Below are 12,423 nucleotides of genomic sequence, written 5' to 3' on the forward strand. Positions count from 1 at the left end.
CACAGATCTGGGGCTTCTTAAGGTTTGAGACAAAAAACCCTAAACTGAAGAACTGAAGATGACTGGCTTGTGATTCTGCAGTGGAATCAGGAACACGTGGTGTTCCAGAGACTTGAGTTGTTGTGGGCCTATAACATCTGAGTCTGCAAAATAATCCCAATGCAGAATTTTACTTTACTCACATTAAGTCTTAGGAAACATACATAACTCCTCCCCCTCCCCCCCTTTATTTATTTATTTATTAACTAATGCCTTTGAGACTGCAGCCTGTTATGTTTGGAAACAATTTAATTGCTAAAGACAATAAAGGAAGTGAAGGCAAATATCTGAAATTAACCATGATCAGTCCCCTAAATAGGAAAGAGTCCATTATTACTGATAATGCTTCAACAGAGATCCAGCCAGGGAAAATTTATGTGCATATAACACAGCTGTGCTGAAGTACTTTCAAGGGAAGGATAGATTGTTTTTTGGAGCAGAAAGCTCAGAAAACTCAATAATCTAGGTCACAGCAATTGTAGACCATTTCAATCCCTTTGTCCAAATTTTAACATTAAGTCTGTCAAGTCCAAAGATAAATTTTTCTGAGCCCTTGGAGGCAAAGATGAAGTATAGAAATATAGAAATTCACTAGAAACTGCCACTGCTGTCTAGGATGTCAGATTTTTTTAAAGATATTGCAGCCATTTTACACGGGACGTTAACACCTTGCCTCAACATAGTAACTTAGTGATAAAAAAACCCCATTCCATTACAGCAATATAAAAAGTGACAGTGTGCTAGCTCATTTTTGCAATAGTATTGAGCAGAGAAGAAAAGCACAATATACTAAAATCTCTAGATACTTCTAAAATTGCACAAAAGTTCTATCAAATCTACAACACATGATAGTGAAACACATCAGTTTAACAAACCTTTTAACCAACAGGGAACCTGCTTTTCAGGGTATGTTGCTTTGATAAGACTCTCTTGTTGCCTTTGGGTTCTGCAGTGCTGGAATGTGGGCTTTTTATCATGATGGAAAGAAAAAAAATTATGTTCCACTGCATTATGTTACTCTGTGTTTTGGGGTATTGCTTCCTTTCATTGTAAAAATACAGATATTCAAACATGCAGAGCTCAAGGACAAGTAAACCAGCTTAGACTGTTTTAATGTGAATACACAGACATGGGCACATTGTTCAGAGCTGTGCTGTTCCCTGACAACTCACATAATTATCCAGTCTCTTCAAGATAAAATAAAAGGTCTTTAAAAAAAAATTAAAAACCCCATAATGTAAGGAGAATCTGAAAACCAGACAGGTTCTGAACAGCAAAAATGAAGTTATGGGATTATGTGTGGTTTTCTAGAAGTACTTTGTCATCAAGAACATAACCTTAGCTTTTGTAAGGACTCTTGTATTTTTTTATGTAGAATCACAGAATTGTTCAGGTTGGAAGCAATCTCTGGAGATTATCTGGTTCCACGCTGTCTTTGAATAAATATCAATATTGTCTTCAGGACTTCCTTTCTTTTGTCTCAAACTGGAGACTACAGGACTACTTTTGTCAGATTAATTACTCTCAGTACTAAAACTTTTTAATGTTACTTTTTTCCCAGGGTGTAGTACTGGCAAGACGTGTAAGTGACATAATTTCTATGTGCTTATCCTCAATTGAGCCTTATATTAATTTATGTCTTCTCTGTAAACATTCCCACCTGAAATTCCTTCTTTTCTGGAGGAGAAAGGCATCTAGATCTGCTGCTTCTTGAAACAAAATGATTAATTGATTTATTGTTGTGATTCATGTATCTTAAGAAAAAGCCTTAAGGGGTGATACAGGTCTCCACCTTTCTTTAAGAACCTTTCTGCTTCACCTGTTGCTCCTGAAGCCCAGTAATGCTTTGAGAACCTTCCTTACCTTCCACATAATAACTTTTTTCTTTTTTCTTTAGGAATTGTGATGAAACTGGTGTAACTTTTCTGAGCTTTTCTGCTCTTATACCATACTCATTACTATAATTTGTGAGTACTTCCCAGTAACATTTTAAAGACCACGTCTAACATCTGCCACACACTCATCTACTCCTTGTATGGAGTAGAGAAGCACTTGTGGTAATTTTTTCTTTTTCAACACATATGCTATGCATTACTTTTGGTGAAGGCAAGGTCAAACAAATGTGCTTTCTGTGGGGGAGCAGCTGGAAGGTTGTGAATGCTCTAAGTTTCTCAGGAATCTACCCCACAACTGTATATCAGCTCCTGAAATGATCTTTGCCCTCCTCGTAGAACATAGCTATTAAATTTATTTTTACAAATAATTGGTTATTTTCTGAGGTTCAGTGGTTTTTATAGAGGTCTGCTTAGTAATTTTTGAGAGCCACACAGCAGGAACTAGTGGATTTCTTCCACCTTTATAGAGACAACACTTTTCTCTGGAAACAGGGGAATAGTTCTTACCAAGGAATGTGGGAATGGTGAAAAACACAGCCTCTGCCACAGAAACATAAAGCTACCAAATAGATGGGTTCACAGCAACATCTGCTGAAAACTTAACCAGTGGCAAGCATCTGAAGTTGTGCCCCTCTGCTACAGGTAGTTCTTCTATGCAAAAAGAAGGAAAAAATAAATAATTATGCTGACACTTTCTGGTTTTTGTTTGTTTGTTTGTTTGTTTGTTTGTTTTTGTTCTTTTTTTTTTTTTCAATTTTTGTTTGTTTGATTTGTTTTGTTTTTGTTTTTGTTCTTGTTCTTGTCTGCATCGTGGAGAAATCTTACAATTATGACCATAAAGAGGGTTGCGATTCCAAATGGGAAGCTAAGACAGACAGAGGAGATAAAGTTTTATTTGTCTGTGGTGGCATCAAGCATTGAAGACATATTCCAGCACTTAAATTTAGAGCTGGATTTCCATAGGCACTGGTATTTTATTCTGAACTATATTGAGGTGCTGCAATTGTCTCTTTCAGCAGAATGAACTAGTGTTTTCTTGCCAACCTGATACTGCAGTCTTATTTCAGCATGGCATTGCCACACTTTTTAATACTAGTGAGAAATCCCTAATTGCTTCAATGTGGATGTATAGATGTTATAAGTCTTAGACTGAGCTGGTCATTTGAGTTGGTTTTATATAATCTGTGAAGAGAGATAGACACCTCTGCACAGTGATTTATCTGATCATTGTAAAAACAATGAATTGCTCTCTGGGGATGGGCATCTCTCTGTATTGATTTTATGAAGGGAACCTAGAGTGACATTCTCATCCGTAAACATCTGTCATTCCTGTGCCTGTGTATAGGGCAGACAAATCCCACCTATGTTAACAAACATGACTAAATAAACAAATAACAAACTGACTAAATAAATAATGAAGGCCCAAGAAATCTTCAGAATATGCTTTTATGTTTTATTCACTAGCAATTTATTCTGTGCTGAGACTCATCTTCAGCTACATTTGCCACCCATGATGCACTTCATGTCAACCTATACAAAAGAGCATGAATCTGTGTGAAAGATTGTTCTCTGTGTCATTAGATTTTTGGCATTTATGTTACTGTAATCTAAACAGTCCATACACTGGGCAGTAAAAGAAAAACTCATTATGAGGTACACCAAAATAATAGCTGCCAGATGAAAAGTGGTTTCCTCATCAGGTTTTGGTGAAATCATTCCAGAAAGACTCAAAACATTTTAGTAAATTACCTTTTGCTCCTGTCATCTCTTTTAGCAAATGTCTCATAATCTCCATAAGACCATGTAACTCAGTCAAATGTTGCAGATATGTCCCAGCTGAGAAACCATCTTCTGTGTTCCCACTGCTGAGAGAGGATCATCTGTGCTGCTAAAAAGGCTCCATTCTGTGTTCTGGCATGGTTTCAGACTGTTCCAAGTATAGATCATGAGTATCAACTAGATGAGGCTGGAGCTGGCCTTTGTTTAGTTACGCTGTGAGTTTACTCAGGAATGGAAGGGTAGGTTGGAGGAGAGGAAGCTGGTGGTGTCCAGAAGAGGTTTCTCAAGGATGGGAATATGTGGTTTGGAGTTATTCCAGGCTGTATTTCACAGACTGGGAAATGCATAGATTGATTTAAACCTTAGAACTAGACCTTTTTATGGTGAATGAATGCTGTGAAATTTGCTAATACCATAAATTTCAGTGGACATGTACAGCATGGATATTGTTTGCCAGCAAGAGTGAATTTTCAGTTCAGCAAAGCTAACACGTGCATTATCTTTGGGTATGAAACAGGCTTTTATAAATTTGTTATTCTTCTTTTTGTCTGTATCAGGTGTTTTATATGGTCAGCATTTCAGTGGCTATCTTTCTATGCAGGGTATCAGAGAACCAAAAAGTACATGGTTTGTAATATGGAACCTTTTTTTTATGAGTGTTCAGTGGTCTGTGGCAATGAATCACAATTTCCTTCATGCCAATCCTGAAGCTGCAGGTCTGGAAGATGTGAAAACTGTAATAATGAAGTTTATGACACTTTGGTCTTTAAAAACAGGCAAAATCTGAACTATAGATAACTGTTCAAAGTTTTCTACACAATGAATTCTGTCATTTGTATTTCTTTGAAAAACAGATGTGATATGCGTGATAAATTTATTGAAATCTTCAAAAGTGATACATCTGAGTTATTTCTCAGTAGGCTCTGACAATGTACTATGAGAGTTTTGAGACAGGACAGTGATCTATGAAATACTATGAAGTTCTTGCAATTAATTTTCCTTTTATTATTGTAAAACTATCTGCGCTATTTAGAGCAGTGTAAAAACCTAAAATGGCTTTAAAACTCCTATCAAAGCTGCCGTTCTAGATGTGGGAGGATTAAGGGGATTAAATTCCTTTCATGTTTTCTTCTTCAACATTCAGACTTTGTCATCATGATAGCAGAAATTTCCAGAAATTGTGATCCCACTTAAGTTGAGTTTTGACATTTATTTTTATTTAGACATTGACTTAGAGAGGTAAACTTCCCTGTTTTGTTGTTGTTTGTTTGTGTCGTGTTTGGTCCCTGCCCTACCCCTTCCAGGGAAATCTTTGCTACAGACTCCTCTATAAAACCATGGAAATGTCCAACATAATCTGAAATCCTTATTATTCAGATCACGCTTATAAACAGTACACTGCTCCAGAGAACACATTTCTGCTGGTGCCATCACTTCACAGTGGAAGTTTAAAAATAACTGTTAATTGATAACATGAGTATACACATTTTTTACTGTCCCCCCTCCAGCGCACACACACTTGTGAAGTCTGTTTCCTCACATTTTGAACCAAATTAACTTCTATTGACATTGTTGCCTTTATTTGTATGAGGCACTTTGCTTCACAAACCACTAGCAATTATTTCACGTTTGCTTTGATCATAAATCTTGTTAGGCACTTTAACTGCTACGTGTATTCTAATGGGGTTTGCTTAAAAGGAACTAAAGATTTACAAGTCCTTAACAAAAAACTATGAAGCCAGTCATGTTTGAGACGTAATAACAGATCTTGCTGTCCTAGATATCTTATGTGTTTTGTGCTTTTTGGTATTTTGAGGCAAAGGTGGCTAGTTATTTGCTGATAAATTCAGGATAATCCCATATCACATGATGTCGGCTGGCTAAAGAGTTTGATAATGAGATGTTGAGATTTTAAGTTATTTCAGTTATTGAACTTTTATCCTTTACAAGAGTAATAGCAGAGAATCGGGTATCTAAGGGGCCTTACGGATGATTTGACAACCTCAGTTTATGATAAACCAGTACCTGCTTTGCTCAAGAGACATGAGCTTTTCCCCCAAATATTCTGATTGAAATTCTATTACAGTGTGTCTCCTAAAGATTTTCAATTGCATGTAGTATTCTTTCTTCTGATGAGAGAAATGCTTGAGTTATCTGAGGCAAGTGGGAATAAGAAAGTATAAAAAGAAATCAAGATTAATGAAATTAATTACATTAAGTTCAAAATTTGCTGATTCTTTCTCTCTGCAGCAGCATTCTTCATTGTACAGGTCTGGTTTAAATTCTGAGGTTTCCTTTGTTAGGTGACAATTTCAGTTCCATTTTTTCCATCAATGTGTATCTGTTGTGGGAATTACTGGTTGGTTCACAAGATATGAGTTTGTGGAGTCCTGAGTCCTGTAGCTAATGATTTTGTAGCCAGTTTCTATTGCATGTAGTGACTTAACACATTTCAGGGTTTTTATTTTCTCTGTTGCAGTTTCTTGGAAATGAATAAAGACTTCTGAGGGACAACTTCAGGACACGTCCCTAAATGACCCAAGCCAAACTAGTATGAAAAACAAATGATGCCTTTGTTATCAAAGATGAACATTGCAGGCCATATTCTGAGGCAGAAAGTAGTGATGTTTCTTTCTGCCTTCTATTATGAAAGTTCAAGGAATCCATTTTCCATTGTTATCTCTTTGTTTTATTTTTCCTGAGCTCGGCAACTGCAGCGTTACATTGACTACTGGCAAAACATGATTTTAAGTGATCCTGCACCAGGTATACCAAATCCAGTGGCACGTAAACCATATAAAATGAGGAAGCATGCCTGAAAAACATCTTAGAACATTCTTCTAAACAAAAGAATATATATACCATTCCTTAGCACATATTTAGTAGATGTCTCTCCAGCCAAAGTCAAGCTGCATGTCTGAAGGCTCAGAGGCAAAAATACATGCATTTGTCTGTTAAGCAATATATTTCCCTTGATTTGGATTTCACAATATAGAAGAGAGAATGTAACTGTTATAAAGAAAACAGATGAGTGTGCATCTTACTGAGGTTTAACAGTGCTTTTACCTTTTCAGATCAAAACAAAGTAAAACCTCTCCTAACAACAAGTTTCACAATATGTTTAAATTACTGAAAATATTTTAAATAGTAACAAGATATATAGGTAATATTATTTGGATCTGAGAACTATGTATTAGACAACATCACACTGCAGGAAAGGGACCATCAGTTCAGTCAGCACCTCTTTGCAATTTGATTTTCAGCTCCAGGAACAAACAGACTTTAGCTGTGAGCACAGTCAAGAGTCATGAGGGCAAATTTTCATCCAGATTCTGTGGATAACTTGAAGGATTTGTACAGATTTTTCTGTCTCTTTTCCTCTCAGATAACCTCTTTGCTTGCAAAACATGGATATGATTACAAAGTCACAAATGTGTAACTGCACGGAACGCTGAATGAGAAGAGGAAAAGCAAAAGCAAGAAAACACAGATAAAAGGCCCAGGGCTACATGCAGAATTCTGAAAGGCATTTTAAAATGTTGTATCTGGAAAGTTCAGCAGCCAGAGGGATAACACATGGTTTGATAAACTCTTTTGAAAATTCAGTCCTTGTGATGCCAAAAAAATGAAAAAGTGGAATCTTTGGAAAAATTGGTTTCATGTATCCCAGCCCTGAAGGGAAACTAGCCTCGTGGTAGCCATCATGATGTTTTCTGAAAGCTGCCTTGTAGATCAGTTTTGTGGCTAATGCCAAGAGGTTTTTTTTCTACTGTCTTCCTGAATACAGCACTCCTTGGAAATCTTTTCACTGAAGTTAGTTTCGGAAATAGCAATCCGGTGAGCCTAAAATATGTCTCAGGTTTGCCTCTGTTTTATGGATGACAGGGCATGTTCTTCATAAAGTCCTGTCTGGATTTATGTCATATAATACCAAAGTGATGGCCTAAATGCTTCTCAGACAGACCCGCTGCCCAGGCTGCTCTACCAACACTATGAGCTTGGACTGTCTTAAATCCAGATTCTCCATTCAACCACTTCTGGTAAGTAAGCTCCATCTACCAGAACTGCCAGGAGGTGGAAACTAGAGCCCTTTCTTAGCCAGACTTTATTCGTATTCCAACATACCAAGTAGACGTGCTCACTTTTTATTCTTCCTTAAGCAACAATAGCAACATTTGAAAGAAGGAATTCCCACACTTTTGTTGTCTTATTCACAATCAAGAAATTGAGTAGACTATAAATATTGCAAAATATACAGCAAAGCTCTGAGTGCAAATAGACTTTCAGAGAAGCTAAAAACAATGTAAGGAAGAGTGTGAATTTTCTCACCTATGATATTTCTTCTTCCCAGAATGTGTTTTTTAAAGCTCAGCATTCTGATTTCCTGCTTCTAGCACAAACAAAAAAGCAAGCACTTTGACTGACCCCATTAGCCTTGGTAAACTGGACAGCTTTCTGACCAAACTGAAAAAATACATCAAAAGCAGATTAGGCTTATTTAGACTATGGGAGAAACAAATCTGTTGAAACCTCTCCCTGGATGCTGAGAGAGAGACTTGTTCTTCTCTGTGGAAACCCCCTTTTGCTCTCCATCAATTGGATTCTACTCTCATTTTGTAGATAAGGGAACTTGAACTGTTGAAGTCAGTTAAATTACAGTGGTGCCAATCACTGGAGAATTAGACCCCCTGGGTGAGCAGATTTAGAGGGGGAAAAAAAAAGAAGAAAGCATTGGTGATTTCCAATCAGCCAGTACAGCTGTGGCAAAAGTCTGTTGTTTATATTTACACCTTTCAAAAAGGAGACTTTGTTTAGTGGTGTGTTGCTACAGCAGCATTTGGCTGCTTATTGCAACATATAATTAGAGATTTTACGATTTGATGTTCCAAACAGTGCATCCTCTCCACAAAATTTCAAGGTACTAACCACTTTTATTGCTGGTATTTTATTCATGGACATAGTAAAAAAGCCCAAATAGAACTTAGAAGAACCTGTCTCCCCTCAGGTTAGTGGGTTTTTTGTCCACAAATTAATTGGAAAAATTAAGGACAGAATTTTAACTACATTTCAGCTCCCATCTTGGTCCCTATGCAACCTGTCATGTGCCTTTCGCCAGTTGAGTTCAGTACTGAAAACAGTCATTGGCTGGAGCATAATTAGAACTGGTCTCTCAGAGGATGATTTTTTTCTTGCTAGGGTTCTGCAATTATGCATTATCTGGTCATCTGTTGTGTTTGGGCATGAAAAGCACAATGGAATTTATTTATATTCCCTTGTTTTTCTGTGGAGGCCAAGGGAAATTTTTGAAGCAGGCTTCCTGCATATCTATAAATCCATGCTCTGTTTTCATATGTGTTATACTGCATGCTTCGTGGACACCATGAAAATTATCCAAATAAGAGCAATCAAGACCTTCCAGTAATCTGGAAATATCCCTCAGGAGAGGAGGGAAGGTATTTTGTCTTCTACTATATATTACCATCGTAATGGACATTTAAAAGTATAGTAAAATAAATGTCTGACTTCTCTGTATTTTTTTTAGCCTGACAGTCAATAAATTTGCCAGTGGTTGGCAGCTCAAAATATTGTAATACGAATGGTATTTTGGATCAGACTGAGGCTCAGCAGTGTTTTAGATAGAGTGCGCAGCCCTCTCGGACTCAGCCGCACAAAGTCTACATCATGTCATCCTTGTCCATCCTCCCTGCCATACCCACAGGGCTCTGATGACATTATTGCTGGGCTTCACACATGCTAAAACTCATAAAGCTGAAATTTTGCTTCATGTGAGGGCAGTAGTCACAGTCAATGAGTTTACCAGATGCAGAGGGCCCTTTTCGTGCAGTCAGGAATCTTAAGGAATCAGATTTTTTTCCAAGATAGGAAGCAACAAAGTGTTACATGAAACTTTTTTTTTTTTTCTTTTTTTTTTTTTCTTTTTTGCAAGATGGAATTTTAGTGCACATGCAGAGGGCTGGAAGTTTCATTTGAGACTTTCATATTGGAATGCTATCCCAGGCCCTGTGGACAGAAAGGCAGAAGGGAGATGGGCACATATGGGCAGTAGGAAATGGGCTGCACTATTACAATGTAAAAGAAAGAGGACAACAGAAAAAGGCTTATGATTGCTTTTCAATAATTAACACTAATGTTATAATTTTTAAAATTAATGTAATATTATAATTCATTATATTAAGAAAAATCAACAGGAAATGAGAAAGAGAAATGACAGGTTTGTTACAAAGCAGCACGATCACCTCAACTCTTCCAAATCAGTAGCTCTGCAGAGGTTAGTGCAGCTCCTTGTCAAATGCATGTAGATATTTTGTCAGAATTATTTTAAAAAGGACCTTTTGAAGCCCAGATGGAAGAGCAAATTGTGGTATAGTTTCTGCATTTGCCGTTTTGCTTTGGGAGATTGAGCTGTCAAAGCCGTACTGTGACAAGGCACTTGCTGTTAAGCTGAATTTTCCCCCTTCCTAACTGGTGCATCTCTTTAATGCCTCTCATATGACATCTCATTCCTATGGGACTTTGAGTAGGAATGATGTAGGAGTACTGTTATGTATACCTGATATAAAATAGCTCTGTGAAGATGAATTCAGCAGTGGAAAAAGAACTGTGTGCATAGATCACAGTGTAAGTGATCAGCTCAGCAATCAAGAGAATTCAATTGCAAGTTATTAGCATTTGAGCACAATATTAAACAACCCTATAGCTACTGAAAGCGAGGTGTAAATTTGCCTAAAAATCTTTAAGCCCCATGGTGAATAGTTTGGCTTAAAAAAAAAAAGGAAAAACAAAAGAAAGCAATTCAAACCTTGGTACTGAAAAAAGTCAGTTTTAAGCTATGTTATACTGAAAAGAATAATTAGCAACATAACTCTGGTTGTTGAGTTAATCTTAAAGAAAATATGGTGTATGGTTCACCAAACTAATTCCATCTTTAAGGAATAATATTTCACTTTTCCTGCCCAAAGTCTACTTATTTTGTCTCTGTGCCATTCCACACTAGAGAAAAAAAAAAAAAAGGGAATCTGAGGGTTATGAAATATCTTTATTTAGCTCTTCTGAAGCATGTTCCCCTCACCCACAGAACAGTCAGAGTGTAAGTGAAACAAAAGCAGCAATCACCTTTCCTTTTCCCAGAAGAAAAGCTACTGCACTCCCATGGTGAGTATAAGGAACAAATTTCTGCAGAAGTCTTGGTATAAAGCAGGAATTATACTGAAAAGGTAGAATCACATATTTTAGTTTTTCCCATGTGGGTAAACTTTTTCCCTCCTGGTGCAGGTACAGTTTTACTGTACAGCTGCATTTATTTACATGCGTTTCTGGAACTGAGGAAAATTCTTTGCCTAGATTTATAGGTTGGTGTGTATACAGTGGTTTTCTTCCCAAAACAAACCCAGTTCCCTTTGGGATGTGAGGTATATGTGGCAAGAGTGCTGCCATATGGGTTTTGTAGCCTAACTTGTACTTCAGGATTTCTTCCCTCTCCCCTCCCACCAGCTGGAAACCACGGAGAGGCAGGGGACGTGCACAGAAACAGGTAAATCAGGGCATTGTTTTCCCAGGTCCAGGAAATTAGTGGTGGTGTTTTGGAAGCAGGAGGACTACCAGCAGAATCTCCCAGATTAATTTTTGTTTACAGAAGTGAGGCAAACCATCAGCTGCTTTAAGATGTGGCATCAAGAAATGTACCTGCTGGGGGAGGGAGAGGAAGCAAAGTTGACAAGGAGAGAAGATTGATCAGATTCTCATCTTTATAGCAGTGTTCACTATAATAAGGTGTGGACACCTTATTATTCAGTGGACATGGTTGAAATGCACATAGTTTTGTGGGGGTGGATGCATTTCCTTTAAAGCTCTGCTAAAAGGCAGCTCTGGAAAGTAGCTGTACTTATCATGGAGTGGAGAGGGTTTGTGCTCATGTGAATGAAGTAAGTGCATTTTCTCTCTTCTGCATGTTCCTTTTTCTGCTTCAGAGAAAAATTGCTCCTCCTGTGGCTTTTGCTGTCACCAATAGATGGGAAAACCCTCACCTAAACCTTTGGCTCTGCTGAGGTGAAAGTTCATCCTTCTTCATCTCTTAGATGAAAGGTACCTCTCACAGCTCTTTTTCAGAATCAAAGGCAACGATCTCTCTCTCTCTCTCTCTCTCTCTCCTTTCCCCTTCTCTCCCTCCTCCTCCCCTTTCTCTCCCTCTCACTTCTCTCTTCTCAGCTTAGAACCTGACAAGAGGGGACTAAGATTGCAATTTATTTAATATAATAATTGTCTTATTTTCAAGATATTGGTAAGCAGGATAAAGCAGATATAAACCACACATTCTTAACTTTAAACATGTTAGTAGTCTCAGCCATTTAATGGAGACTCATGTCTGGCTTCATCCTTGTTTGAAAGAGTCCTAATTAGGTAGGCAGAAGCTATTGAGAAACAGTGGCCTGAATTTACTGAGGGTATAATTCTGAATTTGGCTCTGGCTTCAGATCTCTCTGAATAACATTAGTCTGAAAAATTCAGAGCTTTCTGCTCTTGAGGTTTTCCTTCAAAAACGTACAAATGTAATTGTTTATGACACTGGCAATGTTTGAAGGCTATAAAGCTATTGCGCCAGAAATTATTTTTATAGTGTATAAGCTTTTAGTTTCAGACATCATAAATAAATAAAAAAAACAAACAACCAGCAACAGTTGAGTAAGTTCTA

The sequence above is a fragment of the Calypte anna genome, chromosome 1 (assembly GCF_003957555.1).
Source record: "Calypte anna isolate BGI_N300 chromosome 1, bCalAnn1_v1.p, whole genome shotgun sequence".
NCBI lineage: Eukaryota > Metazoa > Chordata > Aves > Apodiformes > Trochilidae > Calypte > Calypte anna.